Genomic DNA, 24480 nt, shown 5'->3' on the forward strand with positions numbered 1-24480 from the left:
ATGGTTAGAAAGTTATTGTAGTTTTAATTTTCTTAGAGACCTCCTAAGAGCACTTCAAAGTTAGATTTAGGGCACTAAATGGCCTTGTATAGGGTCAAAAAATGGGAGACAATCATATCTGGTCCATAGGGTTGTAGAGCGCTTTGAGAGCTTTCCAAAAATGTAAACGGTTCGTCAATCAGAGTCATGGTTCAAAAGTTATGCCTCTTAGAACTTGGACTACCATTTCTGAATTCTTCCAATTTTACATCAACTTCTAACATGATTTTTGGAACCTTCTGTTCTGCGGTGGATGCCAAATGGAATATTCTAGAATGTTTTCCTAACCCTAAACCATTTGGGGCTTATTTAAGAATAATTTTGGCATTGTAAAGGTAGTTCTTAGTAGAGTTAGAGAGAAGGTACTATGCGAAGGATTTCTTTCTCTCAAATCATACTATTGTAAGCCCATAGGGCATTTTTCATTGATAATAATATTTTCTCTTTTCCTGTGTGTTCATTCTGGTCTTTGGTTGTGTCTCCATCATTATGTATTAAGTCTTCCCAACGATGAATATAAAAGGGGATTTACAATGAATTATCTGTGTTTTCTTATTTTGTCTCCTAATTCTTCATATGTTATTGACTTTGAGATTAAATGAATAAGGTTCATTTGATTTAAGGTAGCTTGGATGAGTTGTATGTTAGATTTGTTGTTGCTTTTGACTCAAAGAGTTAAGTAAATGCTTCAATGTTTTGATAGGGTTTCTGGGTATATGAAGGGGGTATTTCATAAGAATAAAATTTGGGGATTTCAGTTGACAAACTTAGTTGTAATGAAATCAATTTAGGTCATCTTGCTAGTAATGACTCTATGCTACAATGAATAAGGCACTAATAACTAAATCAGATGCAAACTAAGATGAAAGGCATTTGCACAAATCATCTTAATCAAATAAATTCAGTATTTATGTTTTGTAGTGGGCTGAAAAGAATTAAACCTCTCTTAGCTTACAGGTTCATAGGTTATGATTTGTAGCTATCTCATTTCTATGTCATTGTATAAGTATCACAAAATAAAAGGGTTGTATCTGCTATTACTAGGTTCAGATTTATGTTTAATTGCACTGGTACCATATATTAGAACCTTAAGGTTAACCTACCTAGGTCTTGCAAAACTTGAAGTGAAGAAGGAGTTATGCCTTATAGTTGACCCAAGATTGCAATCTAGTGCATCCATCATAGGAATTTGCTAGCCTTAGATATATTGGTCTGGTTTCTTGGTTATTTTTAAAACTGTTAAATCAGGAGACAATAGATGACACAACTAGAAAATTATGAGTTTATTTCCTTAGATAGAAATATGATGTATTTTAAAATTTTAAGAAATGGAAATGCTTGGTTGAAAATGAGACTGATAAGAAATTAAAATGTCTTAGATCTAATAATGGTGGTGAGTATTGTAGTCATGAATTTGAAGATTATTGCTCCACTAATGGTATTCATAGACATAAAACTATTTCAAGGACTCCATAGGAAAATGGAGTGGCTAAACGTATGAACAAGACTATAATGGAGTGTGCAAGGAGCATGAGGTTGCATGTTGGGTTTCCCTTACACATGTGGGTAGAGGTTCTTAATACTACTATATATTTGATTAATAGAGGTCCCTCTACTCCTTTGGGTTGTGGTATTCTAGAGGAAGCATGGATTGGTAAGAAGGTGAGTTATTCTTTTCTCAAAACCTTTGGTTGTGAAGCTTTTGCTCACATAGATTCTGAAAATAGAACCAAGTTGGAAGCTAAGTCAAAGAAATGTGTATTTGTTGGATATGGCATTAATGAATTTGGTTATAGGTTTTGAGATTTTGAAAATCATAAAATTGTAAGAAACAAGGATGTCATATTCAATGAGAAAGTGTTGTACAAAGATTTGTTGCACCAATATGAGAAGAAAGAAGATGATTATATAGTGCTAGATGATACTTCAAAAGATGATGTTCCAGCCATTCGTCATGATGTGCAACAACCACAACAAAAAATATCACACACCAATGAATGGTATATGGTCAACTAGGAAAATTAGACCTCTAGAAATATTTTCTCCCTCTTTGTATTCTATTTTACTTACTGATGCTAGTGAACTTGAATGTTATAATGAAGCTATGTAGGTGGATACTAAGATTCAGTGGGAGTGTGCCATGAAAGACAAAATAGACTCTTTGATGAAGAATAAGACATGGGATTTATGCAAGTTGCTTGCAAGTAAAAGCGTTTTACAAAATAACTGGGTTTACAAGTTAAAAGAAGAGGATTGAGGTAAGAAAAGATTTAAAGCTAGGTTAGTTGTAAAAGGATTTGCACATAAAAAGGGCATTGATTTTGATGAGATATTTTTTTCTGTTGTTAAAATGACTTCTATCCGTATTATTTTAAGTCTTATGGCTACTAAATATTTGCATTTAGAGTAGCTTGATGTTAAAACAACCTTCCTTCATGGTGATTTGGATGAAGAGATATATATGGCTTATCCATGAGGATTTAAGGTCAAAGGTAAGGAGAACTTAGTGTGCAATTTGAAGAAAAATTTATATGCATGAGCACCTCAGAAATGGTATCTAAAATTTGATAGTTTTATGCATGAGCATGGATACAATAGGTGTTATTGAGATCATTGTGTTTATTTTAAGAGGTTGGATGATGATAGCTACATTATTTTATGTTTATATATTGATGATATGCTTGTAGCTGGGTCTAACATGGATCATATTAAGGGGCTAAAATGTCAATTACACATGCATTTTCTATGAAGGATTTGGGGGTAGAAAAACAAATCCTTAGTATGAAAATTTTCAGAGATAGGAAGAACAAGAAATTGATGCTATCTCAGGCTGATTATGTTGAGAAGGTGTTGCAACATTTCTCTATGGAGAATGCTAAAGCTGTCAGCACACCTTTACTTGGTCATTTGAAGTTGACTAAGGAGATGTGTTCCAAGACACAAGAAGAGGAAGATAAGATGTCCAAGGTACTCTATGCTTCAGTTGTAGAAGCTTGATGTATGCTATGGTATGTACAAGGCTAGATATTGCACATGCAGTGGGAGTTGTTAGCTAGTCTATGAGTCATCTAGGAATTGACCATTGTCATGCACTCAAATGGATTCTCAGATATTTAAGAGGAACATCTAATAAGTGTTTACATTTTTGGGGCTCTACTACTGACTTACAAGCCTATGTTGACTCAGATTGATAGTAGATATTGATACCAGACAGAATACTATAGGTTATGTATTTACTATTGGTGGGGTAGCTATGAGCTAGGTTTTTAAGTTACAGAAGGTTAATGCTTTATCCACTATAGAGGCAAAGCATGTTGCTACTACATAGGCAACCAAGGAGATGATATGGCTTCATTTCTTTTTGGAAGAATTGGGACATCCTCAGAGGGATAATTATTTTTTTATAGATAGTTAGAGTGCCATTCATCTTGTAAAGAATTCAGCTCTACATTCAAAAACCAAACACATACAATTGAGGTACCATTTCATTTGGTTAGTTTTGGAGAATGGAAAATTAAAGTTAAACAAGATACATACATATGAAAATCCAATAGATATGTTGACAAAGGTAGTAACAAGGGAGAAGGTGAATTCCTTTTCAGCTTCGGTTGGTCTTCTAGACTAAACATGAATACAAGAACACTAGAGTCCAAGGGGTTTGGTCTAGTGGGAGCCTTATGGCATAGCAACATAGCTACAGGATCAATCTCCAAGTGGAAGATTGTTGTCTAGTGTGGAGTTTGATCATTCCCCAAGTAGGAGATTGTTAGTTTGTGGTGACTAATTAGGGAAGTAATGTACATACTTCGTAATTTTTTTTGGGCCATGGCTGATGTTTTGGCTAACATATGGCCGACATGTTGTAACCCTAAAGTGGCATACAAATACTTGTATAAAAGGGCTTAGGGTTAGGGATTTTTTTATAGTGGTGATGCAAAAATTGGTTCTTGCAACGTTATTGAGCTATAAGGGATTACAAATTGTAATCAAGTTGTAATCATTGGATTGTAATAATATTGGGCTTGCTGTTTGGTAGACATAGCCCAAGGATTGGGTGAACCATGTTAAATCTTGGTGTCTTGTGTTCTTTTCTATGTAATCTATTTTTTTGATATTGGTTATATTTGCATGTAATTGTTATTTATGTCCATGGTTTAACCCTAACAAATTCATCGTATGAAGTTGGCTTCAAAATATTTCTGGCACACATAAACCATTTTCTATCTCACTACACAAAATAGAATACAAATATTAATTTAAATAAAGCTAATCATGGGTATATCTAATAACATTTTGGATCAACTAATTTGACTAATATTTGACCCTTAAATTTTTTTTACCAATCTATGCATGATCCACAATTCATCTTATGAAGTTGGCTATAAAACTTTCTTGGGACACATAAACTGTTATCTATCTCACCGCCAAAAAAAAGAATCCAAATAATAATTCAAATAAATATAATCATTGGTATATCTCACAACATGTTGGATCAAATAACTTGAATAATATTTGACCCTTGAAAATGTTTTACCAATCTATGCAATGATATTTTCTTATCCCATTAGCTCGATTTAACTAAGCTCTCCAAAAACATTGTCACTTAGAAGTGTATAATTCCTATAGAGTGAATGCTCTTCCAACAAAAGTTTGGAATTAAGAAGAATACACCTTTATTGTTCTTCCCTTAGCCATATGCACAAAAATAACCATATGGTATCCTCAACAGGCTCAAAAACTATCTGCCATATTTCCTAAACTTAACCAAAATTGGTCTTGCCACTTAGCTTCTTCTTCTAATGAATTATTGATGTGAGGATAAGTTTTATACTTAATGTTGTTTCTATCAGTGAAAAAATTATAACTATGTATTTTTTCATATTTCCAATAGGTGTTAATTCCTTGTGTCAAATATCATAAGGATGCCAAGTTAGTGGATTTGAGTAACTATTAAGGACAAGCAATCATCCAATATCCTAATATAAATTTTTTAAAGATAAAGTGGTTCTTTAAACAAGACCAAACTCTTGAACATCAAAATAGCAAAAGGAGTAAAAAATTAGTTACATGAAAAATTAATTACAACTATATGGAAAAAGATAAAAAAATGCAATAACTAGGCTAGAAATAATGTGTGTTTGGGATGAAAACTTGAGAATACCTCTTTTCTACCTTCAAACATTATATAACCATTTTTTTTCTATGGCTTTAGATCGAAGAGAAACTGGGACCCAAAAAAAGGGCTCATTTATGTTAGAAATGCTTTAGAATAACTGAGGGTGGGGGGGGGGGGGGGGGGGGGGGGGTGTGGTGGTGGAGGGGGGGGGGGAGGGTGAATCAGTTATTCAAGTTCCAAATGTCCTATTCAAATTTTTCACTAATTATAGTGAGCCTATTCAGTCATTTTTTCATACAACCTTTAACCACCCTGTTAGAAGTGGGCCTAGTTAGAGGACTTTAGAACATTCACTCGGAATGCCACCCTGTTAAAAGATTTACAAATAGCTATTAAGCCAACCTAAGTCCATAAGATTTTCCTTCTATCCTAATTGATACAATTGCTAGAGATTAACAATTAGGGAATCTTTGACCTGATTGCAGAATACAACTTAACTTGCAGATCTCAGATTGCTTCTTTGCTCATACCATTGCCTGGCCTTCAATCTCTGCAACTCTTGACAATTTTCCCTTCTTTCAAGCTTAGTCTCCTTGAGTCTCCATGCTTAATGTACCAATGCAATCATCTCTTCATGACCACTTGTAGAAGTAGAGGCTCTGTGCTCTTCCTTCTTATAGATGTATTCTCCTTGACACCCTTCTAACCACTTCACAGTTTGACACTTTAGTAGCAACAATATCAGCAACATTTGCTTCTTGGTTTGTGACTCCTTAAATAGAAGTCTTGAAGTTCTTTTCTCGCTTGATTATTCCATTCTTTAATTTCAATTCGTATGGATTAGGTAGGATTCATTGCATCTAGCCCATATTCTATTTCCTCTTGAAACTTCTTGAATAATCCTCTTGAATTTGCCCAAAAATGGTTTACATAGAATCTTGTACCACCAACTCATCATCCTTATCTTCCAACTCATTCACAAAATTCAAGATAACTACTTTGTTAGCTCAGATTTGGTGAATCTTTGTCATTTGAAAAAATGAAGCAACTCAACACTATTGAAATACTGGTGCTTGGCACATACTGTGTTGCTCGACATCAACTATGTTTTTCCTAATGCTCGACTCTTGAAGATCACTCGACACCAACTAAGATTTTCTGATGCTCGACACTTGAACTTCACTCAACACTTGAAGATAACTCGACACATACTAGAATTTCCTGTTACTCAGCTCCAACTAAGAATTTTCTTGGCTTCAACTAACTTGCTTGGCACCCACTAATGATCTTAGTTTAAGCTTTGCAGTTAACTTTGTTCCTTCAATATCTCTAAGTGTGACCAACCTCTGTATCCTTGAGTATGTTATCAATACATTATTTTACCATTGTCTTAACTGATCCTTGGACTTCATTACATCATCATAACTCAATCTTTCCCTTAGGTACTCTTGTTACATCTTGTTGATCAAATCCTCTTCATCAATCAACTAAGTGATAGTATTTGGATCTTATAAGTAAATATCATTCCTAAAAATAGGAAGTTTGACATCAATGAAAAAACAATGATTGAAAACATTCTTTTAACAACAATCTCCCTCTTTGATCTTCATCAATGGGCTTTTCAATCAGATTTCCAACAATATCCCTCTTTGGCATTGATGGAAAACCAAACTAATCAAGCATCAGACTAAACTATTTAACCAAATGCTAACTAGGTTAGAATATTAAGTCAAAGGCCAAAAAGTAATTGTATTACCATTAGTTTTTACATCTCCTTATACTATTCTAATTGCTTCATTTTTGCTTCTCCCTCTTTGCTGCTGTATCCTTGTTCTCTATTTATCTCCCTCTGTATTGCTCATCTTTTGCTATTTTGATCAACATTCTCCCTCTATCTTCATTTGATTAGTATTCCTTCTTCATTCTTTTTGTTCTAAAACCTTTGTTGATTAGTTTCTCTCAACTTCTCCCTCTTTGACAACAATGCCAAAGACATATTAGCATCTTGATATGCAAGTGTATCTTTTTCAAGTTCATTCAATTTCTCCCTCTGTCACCTTGCTTGTGAGTGATTTGAAACTTCAGCACTTTTACTACTTTAGGCATGAATCCTAAAGTAAACATCGTCTACATCAATGTGTCAAATATTTTAACAATTAGCTTATTTGATGCAGGGCATTCTTGCTTTTTCTTCAAGTAGCCTTGGCTAGGGTTATCACCCCTAACTTACCTGTAAGATATTTAAAAGCATCTTTAGGTAGTTATTTTGTGAAGATGTTAGTAATTTGTTCCTTTGAGCTAACATATTCCATCTTCACCTGTTTGCCTTCCACCAACTCTCTTACATAGTGATACTTGATTGCAATGTGCTTGGTTTTAGCATGAATTACAGGGTTCTTTGATATGTTGATTGCACTTGTATTATAACAATAAAGTATCATAGGCTTAATTACCTCTTCCTTCATACCTTGCAGCAAATGTTTGATCCATACAATATTGGTGCAATTTAGAGTAGCTGCAACATATTCAGCTTCAGCAGTGGACTGTGAGGTATAACTTTGCTTTTTGTTGGTCCATGTAATCAACCTCTTTCCCAAGAAAAGTGCTCCTCCATTGGTGCTTTTTCTATCTTCCATGTTACCTCCCCAATATGCATCAGTGTAGGCTTTCAGTTCAAAATTTTCACTCCTCTTGTAGTACAAACCAAAGTCATCAGTTCCTTTTAGGTATCTCAATATTCTCTTCACTGCCATTAAGTGATTTTCTCTAAGATTTGTAGAAAATCTTGCCACTATTCCAATAGCTAATGCAATGTATGGTCTACTATGTACAACATATTGTAGCTTTCTAATCATTGATCTATACAATGTCTAATTCACTTCTGTAAGAATTTGGCTTAGGCCAGAATTCACCCAAGAACTAAAAAAATCAACACAAGCACACAATAGACCAAAATAGACAGAGTCTGATCAGAATGATGATATTCATTCAATATGCCAGCTTAGCCAACTTGAGAGTACACTAGGAGTGCTTTTATATAAAGGCCTTAGGAGAGCTTCTAGAATGCATAGAAGTCAGCATCATGATATGTCATACAACTAGGCACATGTCCACCAAATATGGGTTATCCTCCATTGAGCATGAGATTAAGTGTGATGATGTGAAGATAAGCCTACAATGGTGTAGCATGCAAATCAATGGTGTAGACAACATGTGCTAAATGAAGAGTGCAGGTAACTATGTTGTCAACATGAAAACTCAGTGAATGATGCATACTCCTGTGTTGTAGACACCATGTGCATAATTAGAGTTGCGTAACTCAATGAGAGTACACAAACTCCTAAGTGTCTCACCTAAAATAATAATAAAATAATACAAAATAATTAAATAATGCATTAACCTAAGTAAACTTAAGTAAGTGTAATAAGTAAATACATATTTACACCAACACCCCCCCTTAAGTGCAACTTAGGGGAATGCCCTTAAGCTTAAAAAATCTAGGATGCAATGCAGAATGGGTCTCAGCTACTAGGCCATGTTAGGTACCCATGTACATAATGATATGCAATCTCCCATAAAGCGGGGAAAGAAGGAAAACCTCATGGAAAAAACCATCCCCCAAAAAGAGAGATAAATAGGGATGCATGGATGGATGGAGTAATCAAGACCCCCCCATTATGACATACATCCAGTATATACAGAAGAGAATTATGAGAAGAGGAAGAGAGACAGGATGGGCTCACCCCCCCAAAGAAGAATGCCAAACAGTGACTACTCTGATGAAGAAGCTGGTCCAAGACTGTAGAATGGTGTTCCTCCCCTTAGGAAGAAACAATGCCAAGGGTACAAATGAGATGCTTCCACTATGTGTGGAGATAATCACATGGATAAGTGATGTCTCTAAAACTTGCTTAACTATTTGAAGAACTTGTCCCAAAGAACTGTCTGTCTTTGCAACTGATGAAGAACCCTACTGCAACTACTGATCATAAGTATCCACACTCACTTCAACTTATGATGATCGATCATGTAGAGAATGAACAAGAGAGTTAGATTGAAACCTCATGAATACTAAAGAAGGTAATTTTGTATCAAGAAGAAGAGGCAGATCATCAATACTATACCCCAAATCTATCTCTAAACTTGTATCTGGAAGACTTGATGTACCCTACTATTCTAGACCTATCATTGTGGTGATGTATGCATGTGGACTGAACTGATGAAGTGACCTCTCATTGCAAATGTCAATAGAAGTCTAAATTTGTTGAAGCACTATCATTGAAATCACTATTAGTATCCACACTATATGATGTGCAGAGAGGAGTAGAGGACAAGCTGGGCGAACTTTCCTCAAAATGTTCATCCTTCTCCACAAATATCTAATGTGTCTTAGGATCTAGAAGTCTGTATGCCTTCACACCATCTTCATAACCAATGAAAGTACAAGGCCGAGATGACTATGCTTTGCATCCCCTGGAAGATATCTTTGCCCATGCAGGACAACCAAAGACTCTAAAGTGTGTCACAATAGGTTTTCTGCTGCACCATGCCTCAAAAGGATTTTTTCCATCTAAGGCTAGATGAGAAGAATGATTAAGAATGTGAATGGCACTGGAGATTTCTTTGAATTCTAATGATGGATCTAGAGACTTGGCATGGATCATGCAACTTTCCATAGATTTGAGAGTCCTAATCCTCAGTGCTGTAACATCTATCTTATGCGGACTGAATGCTAGTGGAGTTTGAAGATCAATGCCCTCATGTCTGCAAAAGTCCCTAAGTCTTTTGTTCACATCCATGTTTCCATTTTCCATTCAAAGTACTTTGATGGACTTTCTAGATTTCTATTCTACACGAGTCTTGAAGGCTAGAAATGTGTCCAACACTTCATTCTTACTATGCAAAAAGTAGACCCAAGTGAACCTGTAAAAGTCATCAACTAAGGTAAGTATGTAGTGACCCTGGCTGAATGCAAAAGGACCTGCTAATACCATGTGAACCATTTGTAGAACACTTATTTCTCTTGAAGACTTTCCTCTTTGTAACTTCCCCTCTGGATGCATATCCACTGAATCTATTGAACATTCACCTTTAGAAAAGTTGATTTGAGGTAGACCTTTCACCATGTAGTATGTGCAAAGTTGCTAAAGGTAGTGAAAGTCAAGATGACCATACCACTCATGCCATAATTGTATTTTTGAATTTGATTGTGATAACAAGGCCTTGTAAGGAGACTTGGGCACAAAATGAGAAAAAGAGTACAACCTTTTGTTATGATTCACTTTCCCCACTGCAACCAATGAGTTGTCTTTAAGACTATGCACCTTTACTGAGTTTGGAAGGAACTCAACTCTATGTCCATCTCCAAGGTGAGTGATTTGGTAGATTGATAGGAGATTAGAACTTAGGTTTGGGACATAGAGAACATCTTGAAACTCTCCATTTTCCATCTCCACATCTCCTTTCCCTTCAACTTCCATTTTGCTATCATTTCCCATGAAGATGTGTGGTACCTTTGATTTCTTCATTGAATAAAAATCCTCCTTTGAAGAACCCATGTGATATGAGGCACCTGAGTCAAATATCCATTCTTTTGAAGAGTTTGAATTAGCCATGAGTGCTTTCCCTTTGCCCTTTGAATATGAAGATGATCCTTTATCCTTGTAAGAATTAGGCAATGGAACATTATGCTTCTTCATGATGTTGGTCAATTCATCAATCTTCTTGAGATAACACTCATGCTCTTCATGACCCAATTTCTTGCAATAAGCACACTTCTTCTTCTCCTTATTGTTGTCTCCTTTCTTGTTGGAATTTGAACACTTGCCTTGTTGATTGGATTGTGGTGTTGTCTTTTCTGCGTCCTCTGATTTGTTCTTCCATTTCTTCTTACCCTTTCGTTTATTTGAAGATTGTGCAGCTAAATTTTGAGAATCCTCATTATTGGCCACTAATGCTTTGGACTAAGGTGTTTTGAGAATCCCCATTGAATTCAACTTCTTTTCTTCATCATCCAACAGTTTAGCATATTCATCAAAAGTGACTTTCTTGTAGGCAAACCCTAAGTTAGTCTTTGATGTGTTAAAAGAACATACAAATGTGGAATAATCTAATGGTATCTTGTTATGTACAAGATAGATCAATCTGTCATCTTTGATAGAACTCCCACAATTAGTAAGCTTTGTCCTTAATTCATTCACCTTGATGCTGAAATCTTGTATTGAGTCATATGACTTAGGATCTAAGGAAACAAGCTCATCTTCAATTTTGAACACATCCTCTTTAGACACTTTACCATAAAGGCTTTCGAGGGTATCCCAAGCTTCCTTGGATGAAGTACATTTCTTTATTTGATACATGATCTTATCATCTACCCCCAAAAATGTATCACCTAGGGCTTTCCTATCCATTGCTACCCAAGCTGAAATGTCACTATCTAATGCCTTATCACCTACTAGTTTAGGAAGAGTACCATCTACATATTGTGAAAATCCATTATGCATTAAGTGATACCACATTTTGATTGACCACAAAGAATAGTTATGAGGAGTTAATTTAGGAAACTTAAAGTTGCCCATAATACAGAAAATGAAAAAAAATTGTAGAAAAGAGAGAACACAACACCAAGAACACCCCCCCCTTTTCACTAAATCAAGAAACCCTTCCAAAATAGATGCTTTGGGCACTTTATCAGTAGTGCGATTACAATGGGCCACTTACCAATTTTGGCCTTTGTGGGCTTCTAATTTTTCTTGTTACAAGCTCTTAATGGAGTACAAATTTGAAACTTTACAATGTGCTACAATTTTGAAGCATTACAAAGCAAAGAAAGGTCCTATTATTGAAAGTGATAATTTTGTCCAGAAAACCCTACAACTTGATACCAGATCTAGAAAGTAGATGAAAAATAATGCACTTTCAAAAAAATAGAACCTATTTTCAACTCCAGATGTGCCTGTACAGAGCATTTGGAGTTGCAAAATGTAGGATTATGTAGGCACAATTGCCAAAAAATGCAATTTTTGAACAATCTGTGCACCAAAACCAAAAAATACCTGCACTACTAAAAAAGCTAGAAAATTTTACCCAATTTCAAAAAAAATTGCTCCTAATTTGGAGTCCAGATGTGCAAGATATGGCCTCCCAAAGTTGAACTGCAAAGACTAAAATGAATATGGAGAGGGGTTGCATTAGCGAATTACGAGTTTAAATTTGATGGTCATATGGCCATTGCAGTAGTTGTAAATTTCCCTGTGTTGATGTGTAGACATGCATCAAATTTAAGCTACTAGATAGGATGATGTTAGCACACCCAGGCCCTCGGATGATGTGGCAATTAATGTGGTAGTATGGAATTGTACGGACGATTTGATGTGTGTGCTGGCATGTCATACGATTTGCTGACTGTGCACTGATGCTAACATAGTGCTGAGTCACTACCTGTGTGTATTGGTGACTTGTCTATGACTGTTGCCAGGAATGGGTTCATGCTGTGTGTTGTCGAAATATCCTCCTTGCGATGCCAGAGTCTCAGCACGGGATGCCAGAATCTTTTTGACATCACTCAAGCTCTGTAAGTGGTTGCTAGGTTCCTTCTACATAGCTAGAATTTGATGGTTTAGTCCCACATGTGTGGGATAAGCACTCAATGCACTATTTAAAAAGAAACCAAGACTCCAATGATAATGAAAGTTGGTTTCGCCAATTTGGGGCAGCAGGCCGGGGGAATGTGGTGCTGGATTTCTTCCACCAGATATGTGATGCTAGTTGTATAGTTTGGCCCATAATTTGTAGAGGCTAGATTAATAATGATATTTGCAAAATTAATTAAAAATTCTGCCAAATTGCAGTACGGGATTTGACAGCCTGATACTGCAAATTTTTTTCTCTAACTGGTAGAAATTAGAAAAATAATTTCAAAAATAACCAGATCACAGAGATTAAAATCAGATCTAAAAATGTAATAAAATAGATCCGAAAATGACCATACTCAATTTGCAAATTGGTGTCTTTAGGTGCTAGTTTGCAAATTTTTTTTGCCTCATGATCAACTTTAGCCAAAGATAGCCAAATTTAAAGTTGATCTTCACCGAATCGATACTTCGGACACAACGATGAGGTTAGATCTGGCTCTAAACACTCTCGATGAGAGCGATACTCCAGATTTAGGCTATGGTGCTGAAGCAAGATAATGGTCTCAAATGGCATGTGACAAGAATCTCCCTCAGCTCTGATACCATGTAAGAATTTGGCTTAAGTCAAAATTCACCCAAGAACTAAAGAACTCAACACAAGTACATAGTAGACCAAAATAGAAAGAGTATGATCAGAATGATGATATTCATTCAATATGCCAACTTAGCCAACTTGAGAGTACACAAGGAGTGCCTATATATAAATGCCTTAGGAGAGCTTCTACAATGCATAGAAGTTAGCATCATGATATGTCATACAACCAGACACATGTCCACCAGATATGGGTTATCCTCCATTGAGCACAGGATTAAGTGCAATGATGTGAGGATAAGCCTACAATGGTGTAGTATGCAAATTAGTGGTGTAGACAACATGTGCTAAATGAGGAGTGTGGATAACTGTGTTGTCAACATGACAACTTAGTAAATGATGCATACTCCTATGTTGTAGACACCATGTGCATAATTAGAGTTGCATAACTCAATGAGAGTACACAAACTCCTAAGTGTATAACCTAAAATAATAATAAAATAATGCAAAATAATTAAATAATGCATTAACCTAAGTAAACTTAAGTAAGTGTAATAAGTAAATACTTATTTATACCAAAAACTTCAGCAGATTCATCATTCTTGTATAGCTTATGTCCTATTGCCATTGGTGTGCTAATTGGTTTTGACTCTTCTAATCCAAATATTTTGAGTATCTTCTTGATGTATTTGGATTGGGTCACAAATATACCATGCTTCAATTGATGTACTTGTAATCCAACAAAGAATTTGATTTTTACAAAATTGACATCTCAAACTCATGCTTCATTTGATCAGCAAAATCTTTGCATAGGACATCTTTTCCTCCAAATATTATATCATCAACAAATATTTTTGATATTAAAATGTCTTTAACTTTTTCAGCTTTGATGTACAAGTTTTTGTTGTCATCTATTCTCTCAAATCCTATCTTCACAAGATATTTGTACAGTCTCTCATACCATGCTCTAGCTCTCATACCATACTCTAGGCACTTGCTTCAATCCATAAAATGCTTTGTGTAGTTTGTAGACCATGTCCTTGTTCTTGTCATTTACAAATTCCTCTAGTTGTTCTATGTAGACTTCCTCTTCCAGTATACCATTCAGAAAAGCAGACTTCACATCCATTTGGTAGACTTTAAAACCTTTATATGCAGCATATGCAAGTAATGTTCACCTTTATATGCAGCATATGCAAGTAATGTTCTTACTCCTTCCATTCTTGCAACAGAGGAAAATGTTTCCCCATAATCCAATCCTTCTTTTTGTGCATAGCCTTTGCAAACTAATCTGGCTTTGTTTCTTTTTATCTCACCATTCTCATCAAGTTTGTTTCTAAACACCCATTTGGCATCTATTAGATTCTTATCAACTGGTCTGGGAACTAGGGTCCATGTTTTATGCTCCTCAATTTGATCTATCTCTTCTTCCATGGATTTGTGCCATTCATCATCTTGTAGTGCATCTTTCACTATTTTAGGTTCAACCTTGCTTAACAGACATGATTCATTCCTTACTCTATTCCTTGTCATTGGTTTGGCATCCTTGTCACCAATGATTTGATCTACAGAGTGATGTCTTCTCACAACCTTGGTTCTGTCCTTCTTTCCATGTTTGATTCTTTAGTTTTAGATTCATTTTTTTCTTCTTCATTTTGCATTTCATCATTTCTTTCATGTGTACTATTTTCAAAATTAGAATGTGCATTTTCTACATTCTACAGCTCAACTTCTGAATGTAGCTCAACATTTACTAGCTGTGACTCGACAGATACTAAAGTTTGTTGTTGATTCTCAAGTTGATTTGCAGCATTATCTTCAAAAATCATTCCTTCATAGTGTAGACACCTAAATCCTTTAGAAAATAAAGTATTTTTATTTTCTAAAATTTTTTTTGATGACATCATCATTTATTAATTAATTAATTATTTAATTAATTAATTAATTTTTATGCCATTAAATTCCTTTATCTTAATTAAAAATATTTAATTAAGGAATCCCTCCCAAAAATGTTTAAATCTTATTTAAACATTATTTCCTTATTTATTAATTATTTAATTAATAAATTGACCAAAAAACTTAAAATAAATAAAAAATTTGTTTTTTGCCCAAAACTTGGCCAATTTCCTTAAGACCACTAACCTCTTCCAAAATCTTCTAATCCTTCTTTAATTTTGATTAAAGGCTAATCCCATCATTTCTTACCCCTAATCCCAACTCAAAATATTTAATTAAGATTAAATATTAATCCTCATGTTTATTAAATTTTTTTTAATAAACATGTCCTCAACCCAAACCCTTGAAATAAATAAAACTTTATTTATTTCCTAAAAATCTAATTTATCCTCATCCTAAGAAGTTCTAGACTCTTCTAGAAAGTCTTCATCCTCATCCTAGGAACTTCTAGACTATTCTAGAAAGTCTTTATCCTCATCCAAAGTCTAGACTCTTCTAGAAGATGTCTTTAAACCTAATCCTAATCCCCTTCTAACCTTGTCACATTCCCTAAACATGGGTTAAGACTTACTAACCCAAGCCAAAGTTAACAAATATCTCCTCCTTCACCCACCTTCATTAAATGCTATCCACTTGCCTATCCCTAAGCTAATCCTAAACCATCCTAATCCATCCTCTAATCATTTTCATGATCTTAAGCAAGCTTAAAACCTTCCTAATCAAGCCCAAGTCGAAATTCCTCTCATCTCCCTCAAAATATCCCAACCATAAAACTTTATGAAGCCCACTAGGCCATAAATGACTCTTCCAAGCCCTTTCATTGCTCTTACAAGCCATTATGAAGGTCTTTATGAAGATTTTATCCCTTGAGCCTCCTTTGTTGACTCATCCTTCCCCTTTCCTCCATCCTCTCACCCTGTGACATGTGTCACTCCCTGATTGGCTGTAAGGAAGCACAATCCATGTGCTCTCCTCTCATGCAATCTGAGCCCTCTATGAGCTTTTCCCCATCCTTGCATCTTAGCCCTCAATCCCTCAAGCCTCTTGCCTATAAATTGGATCCTTCCCCTTTGCAAAAGAACACAATCCATGAAGTAAATTCATAATGCCATTTTAAGAAGCCATTTTACATCAAAACCATACACTCACACCCAAATTCCAACTCCATTTGAAGCCCTTTTTGAAGCATAAGCTTGAGCATACATCCTATCTATTTAGACAAAGCCACTCAACAAGAGAGCTTCTCATTGAGAGAGCCCATTAATGGCTCATATTCTCAATTGAGAGCTCATCTTAGTCTATCTTGAAGTTTATGAATTTTGTTTAGTTTGTAGAAGCTTTATTTAAATTTGGTTTCTATTAGCATACTAACATTGCTCATATAGACATAGAAGTATACAAAGGATCTATAATCCTCTGATTTCTTGGACTAATCAACTTGAACTTCTACATCCTCATCAAAATTTACATTTGCACTCTCCACAATCTTGTTAGTGCTAGTGTTCAAACACTTATATGCCTTACTTCTAGTGGAGTATCCAAGGAATATGCCTTCATCACTTTTTGCATCAAACTTTCCATTTCTAGCATCTTTAAGAATATAGCATTTACAACCAAATACTTTGAAATGTTTAACATTAGGTGAGTGACCATATCATAATTCAAAAGGTGTTGCATTTGTACCTTTCTTGACTTGAACTCTATTCAAAGTGTAGATTGCAATACTTATAGCTTCTCTCCAGTATTTTAGTGCAATATTTTTCTCCATCATCAAGATTCTAGCACAATCAATCACTGACCTATTCTTGTGTTCAACAATACCATTCTATGGTGGAGTTCTTGGTGCTAATGTTTTCCTTTTGATACTTTTTTCATTGCAAAATATTTCAAACTCTTTTGATGTGAACTCATCTGCTCTGTCTGACCTTAGGCATTTTAGGTTCTTTCTGTTTCCTTCTCAACTCTGGCCAAATACCACTTAAACATTTGAAATGGATCATATTTTTTCTTTGAAAACATAGCAGTCATCATCTTGGAATAGTCATCTACAAATAGTATTATATATCTGTCTCCTAGGTAGATTTGCACTTCTATTGGATCACATAAGTCTGTATAGACTAACTCTAGTACTTCTTTGGAAGTGTATGTTTTGATTTTGGAACTAGATTTAGTCATCTTCCCTAGTTGACATTGTTTGCACATTGTGTTTGCAAGTTTCATCAACTTGGGCAGCCCTTTGACCTTGTTCTTTTTGCTAATGCTTATCAGATTATCAAAGTTAACATGACATAGTATTTTATGCCACAACCACACATCATCAAGTCTAACAAAAAGACATGTTGCATCTTCCATATCTAGGTAAAATAGATTACTCCTAGTTTGTTCACCTTTTCCTATCAGATTTCCATTAGTGTCATAGATCTTGGTAGTTTTGTTTCCATACTCTACTTTGCAACCTACATTGCCTAACTATGATACACTCAACAAGTTGTAGTTTAATCCTTCAACATAGTATGCATTATCACATGAAATTTTTTCTATGAGTTTAATAGAGCCCTTTCCTTTGATTTGACATGGAGCATTATTACCAAATATAACACTATTTCCATCATATTGAGTAAAGGTGATGAACTTACTTTTATCTCCTATCATGTGATGTGAGCATCCACTTGTCATTCTTATTTACACAGGTAACCAATGCTATTACTTCATCTTCATCTTTGTCTAATTCATCCTTCATGGCTACATAGACTACTTCATCATCATTCTCATCAGAATCTTCTTCAACAATGTAGCACTCTTGCCTTTTTCCTTGTAATCTTTGCTATCATCTTCTCTCTTGTTCCTGTACTTGTTTCCTTCTTTGTAGTTCTTCTTCTGTGTACATCTCACAGCAATACGACCTACTTCATTGCAATTGAAACATATGATAGGGAGCTTACCTTTGAATTTACCTTTGCCTATATGGAATCTCCTAGCTAGTAGTGCTTCTAATTGTTCCACATCTTCCTCATCTGCGCTACTATCACTAGATGCATGTTTTCCTTTTCTTCTTTTCCTGTTTGGTGTCTCCTCCTCAGTATCTTTTATTGTCATCTTGGTCTTGAAAGAAAATTCAAGGTTCTTAGGTCTGTAGTTGTCAAAGTTTGACAAATAAAATGCAGTAAGTCTTCCCACTATTCCTTCAAAGGTTAGTGTGTCTCCTTGGCACTGTAATAGCATAGATAGGGAGCAAAGTTTTTAAGTATTTTTTGATGATAGTTTCTTCTTCCAATTCACCACTTAGACTTCTTATTGCACTTACTACTTCTTTTATCCTTGTAGCATATTGAGCAGCATTTTTACCTTCCTCCATTTTCATGTCATCAAACTTTCCTCTTAGGCTTTCTCTCTTTGCTCTCTAGACATTTTGATCTCCTCCATAGATATCTGATAAGGCTTTCCACATCTTGAATATAGTGTCACAATCTTTGATGTCATCATATTCTACATAACTGAATGCAGAGGAAATCTCTAACATTGCTTGGTTGTGGTCCTTCCTTTTGCTTAAATTATTTGCAGTAAGAGGTTCTGCTAGATTTACATGTTCTATTCCAATTGAGGTTTTTTCATAGTCACCTATTGATCCAAGGTGCAATTTCATTAGACTCTACCATGTAGAAAAGTTATCTTTGTTGAGCTTGGGAACTTCTCTCTTGCACATCTTGATCTTTCTACTTCTAGCACCTTAAAACTAAATCAACAGATGGCTCTGATACCAATTGTTAGAAATTCTTTAGAATAACTAAGGGGGGAGGGGTGGGTAAATCAATTATTCAAGGTCCAAATGTCCTATTCAAAATTTTCACTAATTATAGTGAGCCCATTGAATCATTTTTTCATCCAAGCTTTAACTCTTCTAATCAACGAGTTACTATAAATCAACATGCAAGCATAACACACATGAAATCAACACATAACACAATGATTTATGTAGAAACCCAATTTGGGAAAAACCACTAGTAACATGCTACTTAATTATCACTCTTTTGAAGTGATGCCCTATGAAAGTCCTACCCTATTAAAGGCTTACAACACATTGTTAAATGTGACCTTGTTAGAGGATTTAACCACCCTGTTAGAAGTGGGCCTAGTTATAGGACTTTAGAACATTCACTTGGAATGCCACCCTATTAAAGGATTTAAAAATAATTGTTAAGCTTACCTAAGTCCATAAGATTTTCCTTCTATCCTAACTAATAAATTTTTTAGAGAGTAGCAATTAGGGAATCTTTGACCTAATTGCAAAATACAACTTAACTTGCAGATCTCAGACCACTTCTCAGCTCATACCATTGCCTAGCCTTCAATCTCTGCAACTCTTGATAGTTTGCCCTCCTTTCAAGCTTAGTCTCCTTGAGTCTCCATGCTCAATGTACCAGTGCAATCATCTCTTCATGAACACTTGTAGAAGTAGAGGCTCTGTCCTCTTCCTTCTTCTAGATGTCTTCTTCTTGACACCCTTCTAACTACTTTGTAGTTTGGCACTTTAGCAGCAATAATATTAGTAGCATTTGCTTCTTGGTCTATGACTGCTTAAATAGAAGTCTTGGAGTTTTTTTCCCACTCAATTCTTCCATTCTTTAATTTCAATTTGTATGGATTGGGTAGGATTCATTGCATCTAACCCATATTCTATTTCTTCTAGAAACTTCTTGAATAATCCTCTTGAATTCACCCAAAAATAATTTACATAGAATTCTGTGCCACCAGATCATCATCCTTATCTTCCAACTCATTCACAAAATTCAAGATAACCACTTTGTTGGCTCAGATTTGGTGAATCTTTGTCATTTGAAATAATGCAGCAACTCGACACTATTAAAATACTGTGCTCGACACATACTGTGTTGCTCGACATCAACTCTATTTTTCCTGATGCTCGGTACCTGAAGATCACTCAACACCAATTAAGATTTTTTGATGCTCCACACCCGAACTTCACTTTGCACTTGAAGATCACTCAGCACATACTAGAATTTTCTATTACTTGGCTCCAACTAAGAATTTTCTCAGCTTCAACTAACTTGCTCGGCACCCACTAATGATCTTAGTTTAAGCTTTGCAGTTAACTTTGTTCCTTCAATATTTCTAAGTGTAACCAACTTCTGTATCCTTGAGTATGTTATCAATACATTATTTAACCATTGTCTTAACTGATCCTTGCACTTCATTACATCATCATAACTCAACCTTTCCCTTAGGTACTCTTGTTACATCTTGTTGATCAAATCCTCTTCATCAATCAACTAAGTGATAGTATTTGGATCTTATAAGTAAATATCATTCCTACAAATAGTAGGTTTGACATCAATGACAAAATAATGATTGAAATTTTTTTTTTAACAACAATCTCCCTCTTTGATCTTCATTAATGAGCTTTTCAATCAGATTTCCAACAATTTATAGCCATTATTCAAATGAAGAAAAATATAATAAAATTAATTGATGATCAATCTCATTTAGAGTAGATAAGTATTAAACTAAAATTAAGGGTATAATGTAAATCTTGGAGATAACTAGCTAATGTTAATCTCATTATGGTTTTGAAAAAGTAGTGAAAAAATACTTAGTCATTATCTAGCAAATAAAAGTGCATAGTGCATTTCGAGCATAAGCCTCCAGATAATACATGTCGAGTAATATGAAAGTTAGTGCCAAGAACTAGTATGTGCTAGGTTGTTAGTGTGTGCTGAGTCACTTGAGTGCTAAGAAAATAGGAGCCAAGAAAATAGGAGCTAAGAAAATAGTGTGTGCAGAGTGATTTAGGTGTAGATCAAGAGTAAGTGCCAAGCGATTGAGAGATCGAGTATCAACAAAAAGAGCATAGTCAAGGCCAAGCATCCAAATCTATTGATGATGAGTTACCAATCTTTGACCTAGATGTTTATTATGGCACAAGATTGTATTTAAACCATTTTTGGCTGACATGAACATGAATTTTTTATATTAAGAAATAAGGATCTAGTCATATTACAAATCCCTATGCCAATACATGAAATCGATCAAATAAAGGAAAGAAATAGGCATCAATAAGGATAAACTACAGCTATTGATTATGACCTAGCCCATCTCCATAATGCCTACTTAAAGAGGTAAACCCTAAGAGGGAATTATCATGATGCAAAGAGAAGTATTACATGCACAAGAAGAGGAATGCTAAGAACATAGAGAGAATTTCATGGTGGATATGATGGCTAAGTTATGGAACTACAATGCTGAATCAATTTGAGAAGAGCAGACATTAGTAGTGATAGGATAGAGAAGATAGATATAATTAGGAGAATCAAGAGATAAATAGTAAAGAGGAGATTTGACATCAAATAACAAGGTGCTAATTGAAGGATCAGGTGATGAATCATTTTGATAGGTGATACAAAGTAAATCTCTTAATAGAGTAGTCTTAAAAAACTTTTGTAAAACTCCTAAGATAGTGCTTACTTAGTTGTGAGTTTATATCCTTTAGTCAAGGTGAGACCTAGCAGTCTTGTAAACCTTTAATAGGGCAGACCTTTCATAGGGTAGATCATAGTTTGTGATAATAAAAAATTGTAGTGATAATTGGCCATACTTTACAACTGCATTAGTGAATATTTGTGGGTGTCATCCCCACCCCAATTTTACCTTCTCATTAGAAGGTTTTTGGATAATCAAAATATTTTGTGTTATGTGTTGATTTACTTTATGCTTTGTATGTGATGCATGGTTATTTCAATTTACATGTTAAGTTATGAGATGGATGAATGGTGAATTATTTTTATGGTAAAAGTTTATGGTGTTGATTCACTCACACCCCCCCTAGAACTTACTTTCCCATTGTTATTTCCAACAGTTAAGTAACCAAATTAAGAGTTGGGTGAGAACTCACTAACAAGAGTTTATTGAGCTTCAAGAGCTTCACTAAGATCAAAAGAACAAAAAATAATAGTGGATGATAATGAAAAAAAAATGACTTCCTTGTGTCATAAACTAATCTCTCTAGATACCTAGTAGGGTGTTGAGAAAGGGTTTCCTACCACCAAGAAGAAGAGAATGACTTAAAAATAGTATGAGAACAATCCAAATCTATATTCTATGTAGTGAAGTAAAATCTACTTAAAAAATGGGATTTAATCACACTAAATGATTCCTTTTAATTGATTTTATGTTTAAATCATGTGATCATAACATATATTAGCTAGATATTCAAATAATTTAGGGTTAATTCAAGTACAATGTAAAGGTGCAAGTGAAATGTTTTATCCTTCATGTTAGCACATAATGATTGGATAGAAAGAAAAAAGTTCTCTCAAATTTGAATTTGAAGTTTTTTAAATTTAAAGGACATTAAAAATTCCTTATGCCTTATTTGTTGTGGTTTTTTCATTTCTACTTCACACATTTTTCTTTTCTTTCTATTTTACAATTTTGAAAATTTTAAATCACACATTGTTTTTTCTTGGCTTCTCCACTTTGAAGCATACATGGAAACTATCATTCAAGCATAGAAATTTGTATCCCGCCTTTGAATAATATAAATATTTTATTGTAAATTATATATTACATACACATTTACTTGGTGTACTTCATCATTTCTAAAGTATATGCCTTGGCATAACTTTTGCAACATTTATATTGTTGTACTTTCATAATTAAATCATGCACCACGTTTCAAATATTTTTTTATTTTTATATAATCTTATATACATGACATGTAAATTCTTTATTGTACTTGTAGTCTTACTTCCTTTATAAACAATATTATATGCCTTTTTTTCCAGATGATTAAACTTGACACTTGGACATATTATATTTTACAATAACTTATCTCACACTAGGATAAAAGTAGGGGGATAGTTTGTTTCCCACATCATGATATTTTCTAGTGTTCCTTATTTTACACACTATATACAATATATTTTCATACTTTTCCAATATATATTTTTAATTCTTTATATTGAATCTAGAATAATTATATGCACCTTTAATCCAAGGAGGCATATTATCTACATTACCATTTTTTATTTATATATAATTGCATGTGTACATAGATTGTAAAGACTGTTTATTTACAACATGATGATAATACTATGCATTATAATTATATTTTATCTTTTCATACAAACTCATGCTATATAGATTATAGGTGTGACACCAAATCAAACTCCACAAGTTACCATGGTGTTATTTACAAATTTTAAACAATGTTTCATAAGCACCAACTCAAGTAAACCTCCATAAATCCATCACATAATTATTTTAATGTTCTCAAGATCTTCTTGAAAAAACTTGAAAGTAAAGTTTCCAAAAATAATGAACAAAGTCAACTCAACAATGACATTCTGAAAGACTTGAATGTATGTATATAGAAAAGTGTCCTATATAGAAGTGAAGTAAAGTAAAGTGAGAAGGTAGGGAATGATAATAAACTAGAAGCATGAGTAAAATTGACAAGTGTACAAGAAAGTGTACAAGAAAGCATGTCATTGGCATATGATAGTAACTTCTCATAAGTACATGTATCAACCACATTAGGTGAGACCAATATCTAAATAACCACATGTAAAAATTAAGCTAACATGAATAGTTTGTTGGAAAGTAAAGTCCACCAAGATATCCAATAGGGGGTAGGTGGGGGGGTGTGTGAATTAGTTATCCAACTATTAAGACATTTATCAACCTTATTAATCCTTAAACATGTGAACAATATAATCAACAACCATAACAAGATACTCATACAAAATAACACCAAATATATTAACTAGGGAAACCCTTTATCAAAGGGAAAATTGCAATGGGGATAGTACCAAAAAAATATGTACTAATATAAAAGTTCCTTGTTAGAGGATTGAATCTGTTAGGAGCCAATGAAATACATTCAGTATATATTAATCCATGTTAGGAGACTTTGAATCTTGTTAAGAGATTCCAACCTTATTAGGAGTTATGCCAACCCTATTAGGAGTTGTAGAAGGCAGATGGACCCAATGTCCAAATAACTTCAAGGGAAAGAACACTAAACTCATTGTCCAAGTGATCTCTACATTTTTCCTTATGGAATAATAGAAATGTATAACTCCTTCTCTTTCCTTTGACTAGACTTATCCTCTTTTGATCTCGATAAT

Source organism: Cupressus sempervirens, chromosome 2 (genome assembly GCF_028749045.1).
Source record: "Cupressus sempervirens isolate cs-2001-9-10 chromosome 2, ASM2874904v1, whole genome shotgun sequence".
Taxonomy (NCBI): Eukaryota; Viridiplantae; Streptophyta; class Pinopsida; order Cupressales; family Cupressaceae; genus Cupressus; species Cupressus sempervirens.